The sequence below is a fragment of the Oncorhynchus kisutch genome, linkage group LG28 (assembly GCF_002021735.2).
Source record: "Oncorhynchus kisutch isolate 150728-3 linkage group LG28, Okis_V2, whole genome shotgun sequence".
Taxonomy (NCBI): Eukaryota; Metazoa; Chordata; class Actinopteri; order Salmoniformes; family Salmonidae; genus Oncorhynchus; species Oncorhynchus kisutch.
Genome location: NC_034201.2, coordinates 6,515,117 through 6,535,177, shown reverse-complemented (window position 1 = coordinate 6,535,177; position 20,061 = coordinate 6,515,117). Strand labels below are relative to the sequence as shown.

Genomic DNA, 20,061 nt, shown 5'->3' with positions numbered 1-20,061 from the left:
GTCATGTTATGGGTATGCTTGTAATCGTTAAGGACTGAGGATTTTTCAGTATAAAAAAGAAACAGAATGGAGCTAACCGCAGGCAAAATCTGCTTTCCACCAAACACTGGGAGATGAAATCACCTTTCAGCAGGGCAATAACCTAAAACACAAGGCCAAATCTACACTGGAGTTGGTTACCAAGAAGACAGTGAATGTTCCTGAGTGTACGAGTTACAGTTTTGACTTAAATCTGCTTCAAAATCTATGCAAACTTCAAAATGGTTGTCTAGCAATGATCAACAACCAATTTTATAGAGCTTGAAGACTTTTCAAAAGAATAATGGGAAAATATTGTACCATCCAACTCTTAGAGACTTACCCAGAAAAACTTACTGCTGTAATTGCTGCCAAATGTGACTCTAACATGTATTGACTCAGGGGCGTGAATACTTATTTAAATGAGATATTTCTGTATTTCATTTTCATTTTTTTCTTCTTCAATAAACAGGTTTTCACTTTGTCATTAAGGGGTATTGTGTGAGAGATATGTTTTTTATCCGCTTTGAATTCAGGCTGTGGAACTGTCGGGTTCCCCTTTGGGTCATAATAGGGGCTATACCAAATGTTTGATGTATTATAATAATTGACTATGCTTATGTTGTATTAATATAAGGGGAGGGGTTATAAGACCCCTCCCTCCTTACATTTATAGGGTCCTAGACTACAGATTAACAATGTATATATTCATTATAAAGGTTTAGTATTGTTCCACAGTTTTTTCTAGTCTCTGTCTCTTATAAAGAAACGGTCTGAGAAATGTGTGACTGTGAGACAGAATTCTGCAGGGGAGTGTAAGTGATAAGAGACTAGTCAGACATTCCACTATAAATCAACTTGGGGAGTGGACATTTACTGCTGAGCTTTTAAATATCACTGAAACTCTTGTTTATATAGCTGTGTAGGCATGGGTTTGTTCTCATGAGTAGAAGGTAGTGACGTAGGCAGTGACATCACTAAGATATATGACTGTAGGCATAATAAAACACCTAGGACCCTTTTCTATTTTGCAGAACTTACTCGGAAACATACGTGCTATGTTCCTGTTGTCAACTTCTGTCTGCAATTGCATTAATAAAGGTTTTTGAATTATTTAATTAAAGATATTGTCTGAATGCTAATTTCACCAATGAGCCAATGATTGACAAGGAACAAGGAACGAACCCCAACATAACGAAAATTCAGGGAGTCAGGAAGCAGGTGCAGATGATGAGTTTAATAATAACGAACATGGAGCGTTACAAAACAAGAGAAGTGTTTGGACATGAAAACAGAACCAATACTGCCTGGCGACTGTCTTTTTCTTCTTCGATGAGGTTTAACGGCGGTTGGCATCCAATAAATGTTGCATTACCGCCACCTACTAGACTGGAGTACAACTCCATTATATTTTGCTTGACAAAAATCATTAATAAACAAATACCCTACCATCTAACACAACACACACACACACACACAAAAAATACTTCTAATAATAAAAAATAATACCACCCTCTCTCGCACAGGACATTTATGATCCCCAGCCCCATGGGCACCCCTACAATTAACACATTCCACTACATTCTCCAATGGTACACATTCCTTTGTCTCATGCCCTTCTGCACACATCTCACACCTAGGAGCCTCCCTCCTACACACTGCTGCCAAATAACCATAAGCTTGACACCTGTAACAATGTAATGTATTCGGGTCAAAGGCTCGTACAGGGTAACTTATATATCCTAACATCACTTTGTCGGGCAAAGAATCAACATTAAAACTCAAAAGAACAATGACTTTTCCGTTTCACCACTAACGCTGCCCTGTCTGCGTCGCACCAAACGACGAGCATCACAAACACCAGGAATCTTCCCTTCAGTTGGTCAACTTTTACTGGTACCCCAGTAATCACTCCTTTCAATGGCACCTTTTTCTTGAGAGCAAAACAATTCACATGTCTTGTCCCTATTTGTTTAACGCAGAGTGCCTTCTCCCTCTGTCCAGCAGAGAAACAAACAATTATCACAAGACCACTTCTGGTTACCCTCACCGATTCCACAGCACCCAACTCTGTTTTCACCCACCCCGAATCCACAAATGGATCAGACAATAGGTCCACTTTTTCCAAAAACTTCACTCCTACTGTCACAGACTCCTGACCGTCAGTGCAAGCCTTGGACTCCGAGAACTTCACCACACCTACCACCACCGATAGCTTTTCTTAAACGAAACGTGGAGGAAAAAACTGGGGGCGAAAAAATGGAATATTAGGCATATACAGTGCATTCAGAAAGTATCCAGATCCCTCACTTTTTTCACTTTATTACGTTACAGCCATATTTTAAAATGTATTAAATAATTTCATTCCTCATCAATCCACATACAATACCCCATAACAACAAAGTGAAAACAGTTGTTTTTTTATTTGGGAAAATGTATTTAAAAGAAACCCAGACGTACCTTAGTTACACAAGTAATTCAGACCCTTTGCTATGAGACTTGAAATTGAGCTCAGGTGTATCCTGTTTCCATTGATCATCCTTGAGATGTTTCTACAACTTGATTGGAGTCCACCTGTGGTAAATTCAACTGGACCCTGTTTAGAAAGGCACACACCAGTCTAGATAGGTCCCACAGTTGACAGTGCTTGTCAGAGCAAAAACCAAGCCATGAGGTTGAAGGAATTGTCTGTAGAGCTCCGAGACAGGCTCAGATCTGGGGAAGATTACCAAAAAATTGCTACAGCATTGAAGGTCCTGAAGAACACAGTGGCCTCTATCATTCTTAAATGGAAGAAGTTTGGAACCACCAATACCCTTCTGAGAGCTAGCTGCCTGGCCAAACTGAGCAATTTGGGGGAAAGGGCTGTGGTCAGGGAGGTGACCAAGAACCCGATGGTCATTCTGACAGTGCTCTAGAGTTCCTTCCAGAAGTATAACCATCTCTGCCGCACTCCACCATTCAGGCCTTTATGGTAGAGTGGCCAGATGGAAGCCACTCCTCATTAAAAGGCACATGACAGCCTGCACCTATAAACTCTCAGACCATGAGAAACAAGATTCACCGGTCTGATGAAACTAAGACTGAACTCTCTGGCCTGAATGCCAAGCGTCACGTCTGGAGGAAACCTGACACCATCCCTACGGTGAAGCATGGGGTTGGCAGCATCATTCTGTGGGGATGTTTTTCAGCAGCAAGGACTGGGAGACTAGTCAGGATCGAGGGAAAGATAAACGGAACAAAGTACAGAGAGATCCTTGATGAAAACTTGCTCCAGAGCGCTCAGGACCTAACACTGGGCGAAGGTTCACCTTCTAACAGGACATTGACCCTAAGCACACAGCCAAGACAATGCAGGAGTGGCTTCGGGACAAATCTATGAATGTCCTTGAGTGGCCCAGCCAGAGCCTTGAATTGAACCAGATCAAACATCTCTGGAGAGACATGAAAATAGCATTGCAGCGATGCTCCCCATCCAACATGACAGAGCTTGAGAAGATCTGCTGAGAAGAATGGGAGAAACTCCCCAAATACAGGTGTGCCAAGCTTGTAGCATCATACCCAAGAAGATTCAAGCCTGTAATCGCTACCAAAGGTGCTTCAACAAAGTACTGAGTTAAGGGTCTGAACAATTATGTAAATGTGATATATACGTTTTTTTATTTTTAATACATTTTCTAAAAAACAGTTTTTGCTTTGTCATTATGGGGTATTGTGTGTAGATGGATGAGGGGAAAAAACAATTGAATACATTTTTGAATAAGGCTGTAACGTAACAAAATGTGGAATAAGTCAAGGGGTCTGAATACTTTCCGAATGCACTTTATGTGTTAATACACACAGGGTAAAAAAGAGTGATGAAAGGACTCAAGAAGGTTCAGATTACTGTGACAGTATTGTGGCCTTGATGCCCAGAAGCTAGGCGAAACATGCAATAGGCCTAGTTATTCTACCTGTATGGTCTCTAGGCCTATATCTAAAAACATAAAGGAGTCTAACCTGTTCTAACATGAACTGAAGCGGCTCCTCTGGCCTGTCAAAAAACAGGTTTTTAATAATCTCCTGTAGAGAGATCACAAAAAAAGACTGCAAACACTGCATGCCTATGTTTCATGATCACCAACTTTTGTTTCACCTCAGAAGGTGCTTATTTTTCTCACCTGAAAGATCTGAAGAAAGTTATGGCTTTCCATGTATTTTACAGAGCGCTCAGATGGGTTCATGTAGGATGGCACAGAACGAAAAGACAGATCAGCAGTATTGATTATAAGCACTTTGTTGTTCCTGGATCTGCCATCTGAGCAGAGAAGTTATTACATTTCCATTTTGCAATTCTGCATATGACACTCCAAAAAGTGTATAGGTTACAGTGATGCAATTGGCACGAACAATGACCTCTGGGGAATGAAAGAGTAAAATGGTCTGGCAAATTGTCCATAACCTATTTTTCCACTGGTGGTCGATATGCATTTGAAAGTGACAGGTTCTGGAAGAAAAAAATAATGGGTCTATAATTTTGTCTTTGTCTCATTAGCCTTCCTGCCGAACACCTGCCCTCACCTTCGTTAACAGAACTGCAGGAAAACAGTGCCCGACAGGTGGGGGTGAAGGACACTGTCTACTGGTCACCCCCGCCTCCCACTAGCACAGTAGAGGCGGAAGGTTGGGGTGACACCATGTGCTAGCTAACTAGCTTGTTTTTTTCGACACCGTGCCATGTGCTAGCTTGCTAGTTAGCCTATACTACTGCTGGCACAGCAGGTGGAAGGAGGGGGGAGCATGTGCTAGCTTGCTAATGTGCATTAACCCCACCTACTGTACTGGTGTGCCACCGCCTCCCGCCTGTCCTAACTTAAAAAGTTACAAATAGAAGTATAAAGAGGGCTTCCCAAATTCAGGAATGTCCACATGCAGGAACTCCCCGAATTGCACTCTTCGCGACACCGAGCAAGTGTGGGTAGCTGCAGCCCAACATGGCGACCAGAGTAAGAGTGAGTGGGTGTATCGAAAGGAGTGGGTTTATGGAAAGCGAATCAGCGAATTGGGCAAATCTGTTGGCACTCCAGACTATTTTGTGTGGCGGATTGGACTGCACAAGTCGACATGAAGTGCTTCCTACTCTCTATCACAGTCCTGTCACCGGCGGTAACTAACGTGGCATTTTTTCTCTCAAATGATTTTATTTTGAGTAGGACAGCAGCCTACACAAGAAATAACTAATATTGATAACCATCTAGATGTCACCTTGATGCATACAGTACCAGTCAAATGTTTGGACACACCTACACATTCCTGGGTTTTTCTGCAGAATAATAGTGAAGACATCAAAACTACCAAAAAGGTGTTAAACAAATCAAAATACAGTATATTTAATATTTTAGATTCTTCAAAGTAGCCACCCTTTGCCTTGATGACAGCTTTGCACACTCTTGGCATTCTCTCAACACGCTTCATGAGGAATGCTTTCCGGCATATGCTGAGCACTTTTCCTTCACTCTTGCGGTCCAACTCATCCCAAACCATCTCAATTGGGTTGAGGTCAGGTGATTGTGGAGGCCAAGTCATCTGATGCAGCACTCCATCACTCCTTGGTCAAATATCTCTTACACAGCCTAGAGGTGGGTTTTGGGTCTTTGTCCTGTTGAAAAACATATGATAGTCCCACTAAGCAAAAACCAGATGAGATGGCGTATCGCTGCTGAATGCTGTGGTAACCATGCTGTTTAAGTGTGCCTTGAGTTCTAAATAAATCACAGACAGTGTCACCAGCAAAGCACCATCACACCTCCTCCTCCATGCTTCATGGTGGGAACCATACATGCAGAGATAATCCGTTCACCTACTCTCACAAAGACACCAAAATTCTCACATTTGGACTCATAGTGTCAGGGATTTCCTCCTCTTCTTCCGTAGAGAGGCGAAAAGGATCAGAGGACCAATATGCGGCGTGGTAAGTGTCCATGGTTCTTTTAATACGTAAATGTACACATGAACAACTGACTACAAAAACAAGAAACGTGAAAACCCAAAACAGCCCTATCTGGTGCAAAACACAGAGACAGGAACAATCACCCACAAACACACCGTGAAACCCAGGCTACCTAAGTATGATTCTCAATCAGAGACAACTAATGACACCTGCCTCTGATTGAGAACCATACTAGGCCGAAACATAGAAATACCCAAATCATAGAAAAACAAACATAGACTGCCCACCCCAACTCACACCCTGACCATACTAAATAATGACAAAACAAAGGTAATAAAGGTCAGAACGTGACAGTACCCCCCCCCCCCCCCCCCAAAAGCTGCGGACTCCGGCCGCAAAACCTTAACCTATAGGGGAGGGTCTGGGTGGGCGTCTGTCCGCGGTGGCGGCTCTGGCGCGGGACGCGGACCCCACTTCACCATTGTCTTAGTCTGCCTTATTGTCCGCCTCCGTGGCTTTCTCACCATGGCCACCCTTCTCAATGACCCCACTGGACAGAGGGGCAGCTCGGGACAGAGGGGCGGAAGCTCTGGACAGAGGGGCGGAAGCTCGGGACAGAGGGGCGGAAGCTCGGGACAGAGGGGCGGAAGCTCGGGACAGAGGGGCGGAAGCTCGGGACAGAGGGGCAGGGGCTATGGCGCCTCTGGGCTGAGGGGCCCTGGCGCCTCTGGGCTGAGGGGCTCTGGCGCCTCTGGGCTGAGGGGCTCTGGCGCCTCTGGGCTGAGGGGCTCTGGCGCCTCTGGGCTGAGGGGCTCTGGCAGCAGCGCCGGACAGGCGGGAGACTCCGGCAGCAGCGCCGGACAGGCGGGAGACTCCGGCAGCAGCGCCGGACAGGCGGGACCACCTGCAGGGAGGAGACAGAGAGACAGCCTGGTGCGTGGGGCTGCCACAGGAACCACCAGGCTGGGGAGACCTTCAGGAGGCTTGGTGTTAGGAGGAGGCACCTGAAGGACCGGGCTGTGGGGGAGCACTGGAGCTCTGGTGCGCAACCATGGCACCACTTCCCCAGGCTGGACAACTACTCTAGCCCAGACCCTCCAGAGTGCAGGCACAGGTTGAACCGGGCTGTGGGTAAGCATGCTTACTCCCGTGCTTACTACACGCACCTCTCCCTTAGGCTCCACTTCCACATTTGCCCGGCACGAGCGGAGCGCAGGCAGAGGACGCATTGCACCCTCCCAGCGCCCCGGAGACACAGTACGCAGAGCCGGCGCAGGATACCCTGGACCAAAACTGTGCACCGGCGACCAGACATGCCGAGCAGGCACCATACGCCCTGGCTCGATGCCCACACTCGCATGGCACTTTCGGGGGGCTGCCCTATAGCGCACCGGGCTATGGGCACGTACTGGCGACACCGTGCGCTTAACCGCATAACACGGTGCCTGACCAGTGATGCGCTGCTTATAATAAGCACGAGGAGTGAGCTCAGGTCTGCTACCTGGCTTAGTACCACACCTCATCTGCCCCCCCAAACAATTTTTTGGGGGCTGCCTCTCGTACCTGTCGCACTGCCGTGCTGCCTCCTCATATCGCCGCCGCTCAGCTTTCGCTGCCTCCAGCTCTGCTTTGGGGCGGCGATATTCCCCAGCCTGTGCCCAGGGTCCCTCTCCGTTCAGTATCTCCTCCCATGTCCAGGAGTCCTGTGATGCTGGCCGCTGTTGTTGCTGCTGCTGCTGTCGTCACTGTCTTTTACCACGCCGCTTGGTCCTTGGTTGGTGGGTGATTCTGTCAGGGATTTCCTCCTCTTCTTCCATAGAGGAGAGGCGAAAAGGATCAGAGGACCAATATGCGGCGTGGTAAGTGTCCATGGTTCTTTTAATACGTAAATGTACACATGAACAACTGACTACAAAAACAAGAAACGTGAAAACCCAAACCAGCCCTATCTGGTGCAAAACACAGAGACAGGAACAATCACCCACAAACACACAGTGAAACCCAGGCTACCTAAGTATGATTCTCAATCAGAGACAACTAATGACACCTGCCTCTGATTGAGAACCATACTAGGCCGAAACATAGAAATACCCAAATCATAGAAAAACAAATATAGACTGCCCAACCCAACTCACGCCCTGACCATACTAAATAATGACAAAACAAAGGAAATAAAGGTCAGAACGTGACACATAGGACCATAGGACAGATTTCCACCGGTCTAATGTCCATTGTTTGTGTGTTTCGGCCCAGGCAAGTCTCTTCTTCTTATTGGTGTCCTTTAGTAGTGGTTTCTTTGCGGCAATTAGACCATGAAGGCCTGATTCACACAGTCTCCTCTGAACAGTTGAGGTTGAGATGTGTCTGTTACTTGAACTCTGTGAAGCATTTAATTGCGCTTCAATCTGAGGTGCAGTTAACTCTAATGAACTTATCCTCTGCAGCAGAGGTAACTCTGGGTCTTCCTTTCCTGTGGCGGTCCTCCTGAGAACCAGTTTCATCATAGCGCTTGATGGTTTTTGCGACTGCACTTGAAGAAACTTTCAAAGTTGTTACCGAGTGACTGACCTTCATGTCTTAAAATAATGTTGAATTGTAATTTCTCTTTGCTTATTTGAGCTGTTATTTTTTAACAAGGCACACCTGTTAATTGAAATGCATTCCAGATGAAGCTGGTTGAGAGAATGCCAAGAGTGTGCACAACTGTCATCAAGGCAAAGTGTGGCTACTTTGAAGAATCTAAAATGTAAAATATATTCTGATTTGTTTAACACTTTTCTGGTTACTACATGATTCCATATGTGTTATTTCATAGTTTTGATGTCCTCCCTATTATTCTACAATGTAAAAATAAATAAAAACCCTTGAATGAGTAGGTGTGTCTAAACTTTTGACTGGTACTGTATATTTCGTCTACTACTCAATTGGGAGGGCATGAACAGCAACAAGAATGGGTGCCCTTAGCTCTGCTTGACAAGCACTACTGTTCGGCCCTTGGGAAGTAGCTACCTAGTATCCAATATCAGGGTGACAGCTGCACACGCATAGAACGCATTAAGTACACCCGCCATCAATACTTTTAATCAAAAATAAATAATTGCCAGTTTTATAACTTAAAATGAACAATTATTTGTGTAAACCAAACAGTGAAATACGACTCAGACTTATCCTCTGGCTTAAAAAAAGTCCAAACTCTCACGGTAAGGTAGGTCAATGTATGGTAGTTGCATGGTATTAGACTGAAGAAAAAAAACACTGATCAATGAAAACCATCCAACCTATAGCAGAGCACTTTTGACTCACACACTTTTTTCCACACGCCCACTAATTTCCTTTCGACACACCCACTCGCCCATAATCCAGTTGCCATATTGGGATGCAGCATCCAAAGATTTTTATAACTAACCCAAGATACACCACAGCCTGTCGTTTCCAACGGGAACAAATTAGTCATAGTGGGCAGAACAAGCACGAATGGAGGGAGGGGGGCAAGCACGGAGCTAGCGAGATCCTATTGGCTAGTTATATCATTGATTTGCGTATTTCCGTTAGGGAACATTTACTCTGTGAGGTGCGCGTGTGCATGAACCCAATTCACCATTGCACTCCTGAACAACGCAATTTCTTAAAACTTTGGCAAAGGGTAAAATCTACAAAACGTAGTCCACTCGTGTTCGTATAAGAATGTAGTTTTGGGAACAGAACATTATATTGAGATTAAACTTTTACTCGATTAGAAAATGTGCATTATTTCGGCCAAAATCAATTTCGCTCTATCTTCTCCCACTGCCGGCCACTGAGCTTCCTCTCATCACCATATTTGTTGGTGAGCGGAAAAGCCCAACCCGATGCTTCACACGTATACATCTGGTGAAATGTTTGGCTCATTGTTCTATCTGTGGCTACTCCTTCTCACGCCGCGGGTGTCCTCCCCTTAACCCGCAATGAAATTACATAAAAAATATATATCCGCCAGATGGCGCTCATAATCAACCAAATGCACGTCTCACAAAATCCGGAAATCTACAATTCGGGATGAAAGTTTTACCATGGGAAATGGCGATTGTTTGAGTACATTGTAGTTATGAGATGTGTCTTGCGGGACTAAGCAAAATAGGAAATACGCGTATTTAATGTTAATGAACTACGTTTGCTCAATGGTTCCCGTCATGTTGTCTTTTTTAGTCTAATTTCATTGTAGGCCGAAGCACGCGTATTATTTAGGCTATGAATCACACCTAATTATCCTACAACAGAGCATTATGCATGAAACAGAACCCCCTGATAAGCATCATTCCAAGAGAGAACGTGATAGCCTACTTCGGGTTCTGCAGATATGTTCGACATCTCATGGTGTTGCCGGTAACGAAAAGCCCATGATGTTTAGAATATACAATAAACATTAACTTCAGCTTTAATTAAGGCTGATTATTCAAGTCTAGACATCAGACAAGCGCGCTCGCACACACACACCTGTCACTGTCTAGACAGGGAGGGGGCATGAAGGCCGGAGGGGGGTGTGGGGACTTGAAAGATCCACTATTGCTATATTTTATGCCAGTCAGAACATATCTGTGAACGCATTGGAGAACAAAACAATTTAATATTGCATTACTCAATCTGATTGGCCAGCTAAACCGTCAGCATTTTTTTTAAATCTTGGCTTGAGGTCAGCTAGGGACGTTAAAAAATAAATAAATGAGAAAATAGAAATGCGTAGAAAGTAAAAGACACGGCAGCCAATCTAGCTTGTTGGTACTAAAAATGATAGGCAGCAACGTCATCCAATATGAAGCTGCAAACCAATCGGTAGCAGTTACTGACAACGACTTTGTCCAATGCAAAGTACAGACACATGATAGACATAATTCTTCAATTGACTGCCCTTTTGATCAATGGAATATTGAAACTAGAGTTATTCTCTTTACATTATAAACCAAGCGTCATGATTCCAATATAGGCCTATATAATTATATATATATATATATATATATATATATTATTTTTTTTAAAATATTTTTTTTATTTTTATAAAAGCGTGTAAGAGGAAATGAACCCTTGATGACTTGAATGAAAATGATTTCCTTAAAATAACATTCTGCGAAGACGTACCATTCTGCATGGATGAACATTTCAAGACACAGAGAGTGGAATTTCATTAAAACTACGGTCTTCGGTTGTTCATATTGGATCAAACAACCCTGTCAGCGTAAGAGGACATGTACTATTTCGGAGCCACAATGCCATGGAGACAGTTTCACCGGCCCACTGCACTCGGTAGAGAGGGTGTACGGCTCAATGATTGGGGCAAAACCACGTTGACCGATTTATGTTCCAACCTACATCGCTCAAGAGAGGCTCTGTTCCAATCGTAAGTGAAAAGGCGTGCCTGTCCAAAATATTCAACGTATAGTTAAAAAATGGGAGGGCGCACTTGAACTCGTTGAAGTCCTTTATGAAGGTAGGCTGCAGCGTGTGTTTATTGATGAGATGAAAGAAGATGGAAGTGAGAAATGAAATAAAGTAAGGGAAAATATTAAACAATTCGAAGCCTTGCCGGGGAAAAACCGGGGAAGCTGTGAATCGCTGTCGCCATTGGAAAAAAAGCTTAGGACAGCAGGTAAGAAATAGGAAAAGTGAGGGAAGGGGCTGGTGTTAAAACGGTCTATGTTAGGCTATCTATAAGAATATATTACAGTTATTCCCAATATATGATATATACTAAACTTAAGTAAGTGAAGTAAGTGAATCTTAAAACATACAGACAATTTTACGCTTAGTTCCATTGCCTCCATTTCTGGATTTCCCAACCAGATTTACAGCAGAATCAGTAAAACTTTATTTCCTTCCAGCATTCCAGAGCCTTATTGAATTAGACCGTAAATGCAGAATGATATATGATATTGTGGGGTCTATTGATTACAGATAGTATGGATTTACAATAGTCAGTTTACGTTACACCCGACAAAAAAGACGCTCTGCTCACTTTCATGACGTCCTAGGTTGCCCATCTGTCATTATTCTCAACATCAATGCTTATTTCCTTAGTTTTACTCCTTCCTATTCTGGACAGAGATATGAATTGTGTTGACTGTTCTACTTCGGACCGTCACGTTATTATGAATGGGGCTCCATGGTTAAGACTGTATAAAACAAATTAGACAACATAAGGATAATTTACAATGAACATCTGGAGTTAAGTGCATGCGGTGTGGTGCGTAAAGCGGAATAAACTGATATATAAGGGTCAATCATTTGGGAGAGAAGGAAAAGGAGCAGGCATACAATTTAAAACCACTATGTTGTATCTCCGTCTGTTGGCTGTTTTCTCGGACTATGTCCAAATGTGTCCAGCCCCCTACCAAGTCAACACTTGTTGGACCGAACAATGGGCGAAATAGAACTAAAATTGCAATAAAGCCCTCAAATATTTTAGTTTGGCACATGCTGTACCTAAATTAAAATTAGGATGCAAGGTGTCAGACGTTTGTCAAATTAAATTATACATTAACATCTGCCTGACACAGAAAGGTAGCCTACATATTCAGCCAATATCCTAGGCTAAAACTATGAAAGACACTGCGGATTTAGTTTCACCGATAGAATAAAAACTGTCCATCTGCTCTGGATTTTGGTGCCATGTTTTACAAAATGAATGCCCTCTTTTATTGTCACGATCTTTGTTGCGTAATTCCAGCTATATTGACGTACATGACCGTATAGGAAATTAGAAGAATATCATATAGAAGAATATCATATAGAAATATGATATCATTAGGCATAGGTCTATAGTCCTATGGGAGACAGTCCGGTTAGTTTGATAAATGACGGCACAGGGGTGCTTGAAGCAGTGAATTGGCTCATCAAGATGTTGGTTTCTCCAACTTCAAACAGTTTCATTAGTTTTAACAATTTTATTGACGGTTGATTTGACAGTTGATCAGTGGGGCAAAACGTCCTATCCATCTCTCAAAGTTGTTGAGACTATTGCCTCTGCACCGCATGTTGGATGTCAGCACCAGACTTGGCCAACAAGGTTAGGAGTAGCCACAGCCTATATAGTCTATTAGAATGAAACATTGTACAAATGTTGCAGGTTGAAGAGATTTATGGGTGAATAACAAACTGTATTGAATCAGTCAGAGATGGTTCACAATGTCCTTTTCGGATAATTACATTTTAAAATATAACTGTTTCGGTTTGGCTTGTTTCCCATTCACCCCCCTATAACAGTCTTCTAATGGTCATAGACTACTGTGGAGGCATGTCTGCCCTATATAGAATAGGCTTACTATATATAGCTGGAATATACCGGTAACTCCACAACAGAAACCTTGCTTGGCACTGTGAGTTGTAATGGATAACCAGCCGCACGTTTTTAAGCACATGTGCACTGGCTGCTGCAGGCATGAGTGTGTTGAGTTGCGCATCTTATCCTAAATGATCTCGTGAATCATAGGCTGTAGACATAATGAAGAATAGTGTTGAACTGTAGGATAGCAAACACGCATCGAAGAATCCATTTTTCCCCCCAAATGCTGTTGACAAGTAGCCTACGTTTACTGTTCAATACACATCTTGAGCTAAGATAAAACTCATAACTGAAATGCACATTATAAAGTTTATAGCCTACAATTATGTTCCCTCCCATTTTTGATATCCATTTCCCTTTTGATGATGAGATTGAGATATGCAGTTTTATGTTAAGTACACTGGTTTGATATGGAAAGTTTTCATTTAACACATCCACCATTGTAGTGATTGAGGCTGTATGGAGAGTGGGCCTATGCTATGATGGATGAAATTATAATTATTGTAATGAGTGCAGTATCACACATGAAGTATTGCAATTCAAGCCTGTTGGTTGGACATTTAGGCCTACTCTTTAGAGCGATTTTGGCATCCAACAGCCTTTTCTGCTCTTCGGTTTCAAGTTAAATCCAATTTTCTTACAGAGTTCATTAATTCAACCACAACACATAGTAAACAGGCCCAGTTGTCCATAATTGTCACATTTTCATTGTAATCCCAATAATAGTGTAACTACATACACATCGTTACATAGTACTTACAACTATTACAACACATTTTCAGGTTGTGAAGAAAAACCTCACTGGTTATTCAGGCTACAATTCAGAGGGGCAAGCAGAGTTGAAGGAGTTTGTTTGTTAACTATGTCTTACAAGAACTCTTCATATGAGCAATCACAAAACAAATATTTTAAATGCAAAATGTCAAGTTTCGATTCATGATAATTGATTCAGTACTTTGTCCATAGCGATACGTCTGGATTGGCTCACGAAGACACTGCCAGGACATCAAATGTGATCTGTGATGTCATTGCAAGGTGGGGAGGTTTTGGAGGTGTCCAGTTTAAATTGAAAGGTAAGCCATGTGCCTATTTGTGCTCACAGAACAAAAGTTTGATGAAAATGTAATGGTATACCCTTCGGCTCTCACCTGATTGCTTTGTGTGGCTAATTCCATAATCATGCAATGATTAGATATATATTTTTTAAAGAATTGTAACTATCACAAAGCCAGAGGAAGACATTGTATTTGCCGTTTTAATATTGCTTCCTGTCCTCTTTTGCTCAAGCACATAGTAGAATGGTTTTCAGCCTCTCAGTTTTTGTAGTTCCAGCTTCCAACCAACTTAGGCCTGCTGTTCAATCAAAGCTGCCCCCTATGCAAATACTGTAGTATGTTCTACAGTGTTAGCAAGCCCAGCTGTCAGCTCTCTGGCAAATGGTCACTAAAATATTGACATATTGAGACATTTGTAAATGCATCCTCTCCACAGAATGCATCCACAGAAGGCCTCCCTTTCTCTTCAACACAGCAAGCTTTTAAACTGAAGACGTAGAAAACTGTAAATTAGCTAAGCAACAGCTGTGTTGTTCTCATTTGCTGAATAAATCAGTAAGTGGCAAACTAATGCTCCCCGACACATTATGTAATGATATTTTAGCATTGCGCTATACTCAGAAACATATATTGGTGTGGTATCTAGGGCACAGATTACAATATTGTGCATTTTTTGAAAGCCCATTAAAGGCTTTTCAGGAGCACGCTGTAAGATGTCCTGCTGCTAATAGCTCCTTTTAGCCCTGAAATATATCCTGAAAATGTGATGAAGAGTTCACATTACTATGTCATGTCCTCTAGTCTACATGGGGGGGGGGGGGGGGGGGGGGGGCAAGCATAAGATATTCAGTAGTAATTGTCTGAGCATATATGTAACATGATTTAAGCTTAATAGTGCTATTGTGCCCAAATTGTGTAACAGATTTCTCTTACAGCTTTGAAAGGGATACTTCGATATTTTGTTAATGAGGCTCTTTATCTACTTCCCCAGAGTCAGATGAACTCATTGATGCAATTTGTATGGCTCTGTGTCCAGTATGAAGGAAGTTAGAGCTAGCAGATACCCATAGACCACCAGTCATTGTGCTAATGCTAGTTAGCGTTGGTTCGTAAAAACAACTCTAACTTCCTTCATACTGGACACAGAGACATAAAAAGGGTATCCACGAGTTCATCATTGACAACATCTCAAAGTATCCATTTAAGGCCGAGCCTACATGCAGAAATGTGGCCACACTGCTACATATGAGTTTGTGGATTGTTTATATGAGTTGTAATTATTTGGAAATTCATATTTTAGTATTTGCTGTTTAACATACTTCAACCTTACTTTGCGTATTGTAGCGACCTAGGCATTAGAAACCATTCATCGACTACTGCCAAGGACATATGCCTAGTAGGCCAAGGAAGTATTGAGGCCATGGAAAGAAAGTTGAGGAGGGGTAGAGTGCAGTGCACCTTCCATTGCTAAGTGTACCACAGTCACAGCTAAGAGGTGGGTTCTCTTTTAATTATTCGTTTTGACATCCCATTCACCAGAATTTACTAAGTAACTCGAAGAACCAATCATACATGTCTGTCGGAGACAGACAGGTCGAGTGGCGAAGGAAGGAGCCCCTCCCCTGATATTAAAGAGCCACTCGCCTGACCTCTGATCATTCTCACTTCTTTTCCTCACAGAAGACTTCTACTTAGTTTTCTTCAGCACAACTTGATCTGTTTTCCTGCTTAACTGTTCACCGGTGTGCAGTCAAGGTTGCACCAACAAGCACAGGGTTATCAGATCTCATCTTTTGTCCTGGGTGACTTTCCTTAAAAGATAGTTTCTACTTCAGGTAAGAATTAGCTTCACCGCTTTTCTTCCTTCATCTCCTGTTCTAGCTAGTGTCACACGGCTAGCTACGGAGACTTGGCTAGCTTAGCTGCAAGGCTTAGCTAACCTGGCTTTCTCACCGCAAGGCTAGCTATCCTACCGACTAGGTTTTATACCTGCAATGGTAGAATTACTAGTTCGCTCTCTTGTTTAGTTTAACCCACTACCGGCTGTGACTAGATCGACCGTCCTGCTTATCAGTCGAGAAGCCATGCTTTTCTCTGTCGCAAGACGAACATAGCGCTAGCTTCCTTTGGCTAACTTTGTGCTAATTAGTTAGGCTACTTGCCCACTTGGTGAACACTAGCTACGTTCACATTGTTAGATGATTAGCTTCTCCGACCAGCACTTTGTTAACTAGCTAGGCTACTAGCCCACACCTGTATTTGGGGAGTTTCTCCCATTCTTTTCTGCTGATCCTCACAAGCTCTGTCAGGTTGGATGAGGAGCATCGCTGCACAGCTATTTTAAGGTCTCTCCAGAGATGTTGGATCGGGTTCAAGTCGGGCTCTGGCTGGGCCACTCAAGGACTAGTCAGAGACATGTCACAAACACCACTCCTGCGTTGTCTTGGCTGTGTGCTTAGGGTCGTTGTCCTGTTGGAAGGTGAACCTTCGTCCCAGTCTAAGGTCCTGAGCACTCTGGAGCAGGTTTTCATCAAGGATCTCTCTGCACTTTGTACTTTTCTGTACCATCGGGTTCTTGTTCACCTCCTTGACCAAGGCTCTTCTCCCCCGATTGTGCAGTCTGGCCAGGCGGCCAGCTATAGGAAGAGGCTTGGTAGTTCCAAACTTATTCCACTTATTCCATTTTGGTACCCTTCCCCAGGTCTGTGCCTTGACACAATCCCGTCTCTGAGCTCTACGGACAATTCCTTTGACCTCATGGCTTGGTTTCTGCTCTGACATGCACGGTCAACTGTGGGACCTTACAGTATATAGACAGGTTTGTGCCTTTCCAAATCATGTCCAATCAATTGAATGTACCACAGGTGGACTCCAATCAAATTGTAGAAACATCTCAAGGATAATCAGTGGAAACAGGATGCACCTGAGCTCTACGGACAATTCCTTTGACCTCATGGCTTGATTTCTGCTCTGACATGCACTGTCAACTGTGGGACCTTATAGATAGGTTTGTGCCTTTCCAAATCATGTCCAATCAATTGAATTTACCACAGGTGGACTCCAATCAAGTTGTAAAAACATCTCAAGGATGATGAATGGAAACAGGATGCACCTGAGCTCAATTTCGAGTTTTAAAGCAAAGGGTCTGAATACTTATGTAGATTTTTTTACTTCTTTTATTTTACCTTTATTAACTAGGCAAGTCAGTTAAGAACACATTCTTATTTTCAATGAAGGCCTACCAGAAGGCAAAAGGCCTCCTGTGGGGACAGAACAGTGGGTTAACTGCCTTGTTCAGGGGCAGAACAACAGATTTTTACCTTGTCAGCTCGGGGATTCGATCTTGCAATCTTTCAGTTACTAGTCCAACGCTCTAACTACTAGGCTACCCGCAGGGATGGCTTTTTTTGAATACATTTGCAAAAATGTCTAAAAACCTGTTTTCACTTTGTCATTATGGTGGAATTGTGTATACATTAATGAGAACATTTTTTTTTTTTTTTTTTTTAAAGAAGACTGTAACGTAACAAAATGCACCGTATTCCCGGTTCTTTGATATTATCTCACCTAGGGTTGCACATTTTGGGGAATATTCAGAGGTGGAGTCTTTCCGTGGGAATTAACGGGAATACATGGGAATTAACGGGAATATATGGGAATTAATGGTAATATATGCAAATTAATACAATTTAAATGTAGATGTTTTTTGCATTGAATATGTTTACCATATCATATGGAGACATAAATATAAACCTTTTACCTTATCATAAGTAGACATAATTGCAAATGGTTAAATCCTTCCAATAGAAATGTTAAAAAACAATTTAGTTACGAATTGAACTTTAATTAAATTAGTTGACTCTTCACATGGGATGATTTCACTGAACAACAGAAGAAAGGGAATATTGAATTATCCCCAATGATCCATCGCATTTCCCAAAAACATTTTCAACATACATCTGTAAAAAGATAGTCTAGAAACTAAAGCTTTGGCTGTCTCCCTCTCAGGCTTCCATGTCTTCTCCCTGGACCTCCTCAATGTCCACCTCTTGAACATCAGACTCTGAGGCCTCATCTTCACTGTCACTTTCCAACCTTGTTGAGGATTGCTCATTGTCAGGCTCAAAAAGCCTCAAATTTGCCCAGATGGCTACCATCTGCAAGCAGAGTCTGAATATCAGACAGGATGGCATTGTCTCCCTCAATACATGCAATGGATACTGCTATAGGTTTCAGGAGTTTCAGGCTGCTTACCACTCTCTCCCAAAATATATCATCCAGGAGGATCCTCTTGATGGGGCTGTCCATATCGGCAGACTGTGAAATGGCCATTTCTTCTTCCCCTCCAGGAGACTGTCACACATGATGACAACATCACCCCCAATGGGTGTTGCTGGCAGCTTCAATGTGGTGCTCTTATTCTTCTCACTTTGCTTGGTGAGGTAGATTTCTGCTATAACCTGATGACCCTTCACATACCTAACCATTTCTTGGCTCTCTTGTAGAGTGTATCCATTGTTTTCAGTGCCATGATGTCCTTACAGGAGCAGATTCAATGCATGAGCAGCACAACCAATTGGTGTGATGTGAGGGTAGGACTCCTCCACTTTAGACCTTCATGTTTGCAGCATTGTCTGTCACCAGTGCAAATACCTTCTGTGGTCCAAGGTCATTGATGACTGCCTTCAGCTCATCTGCAATGTAGAGACCGGTGTGTCTGTTGTCCCTTGTGTCTGTGCTTGTAGAATACTGGTTGAGGTGTGGAGATGATTTAGTTAATTATTCTTGCCCACGAACATTCGACCACCCATCAGAGATGATTGCAATAGGGTCTGCTTTCTCTATGATTTGCTTGACCTTCACTTGAGCTCTGTTGAACTCTGCATCTTGCAAATGAGTAGGTAAAGCATGTCTGGTTGGAGGGATGTATGCTGGGTGAAGAACATTCAGAAGTCTCTTCCAATACACATTGCATTTGAGCATCAGAGGTGAACCAGTTGCATACACAGCTCGAGCAAGACATTCCTCAGCATTTCTCTGACTACGTTCCTCCATTGAATCAACAAACACGTATGATTCCTGAAGGACCATGAGCTGTTGCTATTGATAAGGTGTCGGATTCATCATTTTCCCCTCGAATAGAAGTAGAGGGACTTTTATCAGAGGTTGCTTGTTGTGAGCGCTGAGGGAACTTTATGCACTTGGCCAGATGATTCCGCATCTTTGTTGCATTCTTCACATTTGGCACAGTATTTGCAAATGTACACAGCTTTTTCATCTACATTAGCTGCAGTGAAATGTCTCCACACAATTCAGATAGTGCCCGTGGCATTTTCCTGTAAAGAGTAAGAAGCACCCAAGTACAATTCCATGTATGTACAGATAAATAGTTAAGCAGTTAGATTAAACAACTCCTTTGTAAGATATATGTTTTAAAATGAAACATGTATGGAAACAGGTGAATTAACACTCCTCAGTTAGCAGGCTCAAGCAAGCTAAAACCCACATGGTAGCCAAAACTAACTAGCAGAAATTGCTAACAAGTTAGAAATGATTTTAACACACTTTGCTGTAGGCTACTATTTACTAGTTAACAAAAAATCGTGTATGTCATATAAAATATATTCACCACACCCAGTATTGTAATCAAAACTTATCAGAAAGCATGTGGTCCTTGGCTCAGACAGTGTAGTAGTGTGGGCTCAATAGCATCTCATTAGTGTGCAATATCTTGAGAATCAGCTGTA

At 42.7% G+C, this 20,061-nt stretch overlaps 1 protein-coding gene across 1 annotated transcript in view; it reads left to right on the top strand.

The window, feature by feature from the left end:
* Positions 1-11,369: 11,369 nt before the first annotated feature.
* The window catches only part of LOC109872474 (zinc finger and BTB domain-containing protein 20-like), a 44,837-nt gene continuing 36,145 nt past the window's right edge, over positions 11,370-20,061 (top strand). Inside the window, exons 1-2 of the mRNA XM_020463722.2 lie at positions 11,370-11,567; positions 14,226-14,332. The gene's annotated coding sequence lies outside the window, so the exon portion shown is untranslated. The remainder of the gene's footprint in view (positions 11,568-14,225; positions 14,333-20,061) is intronic.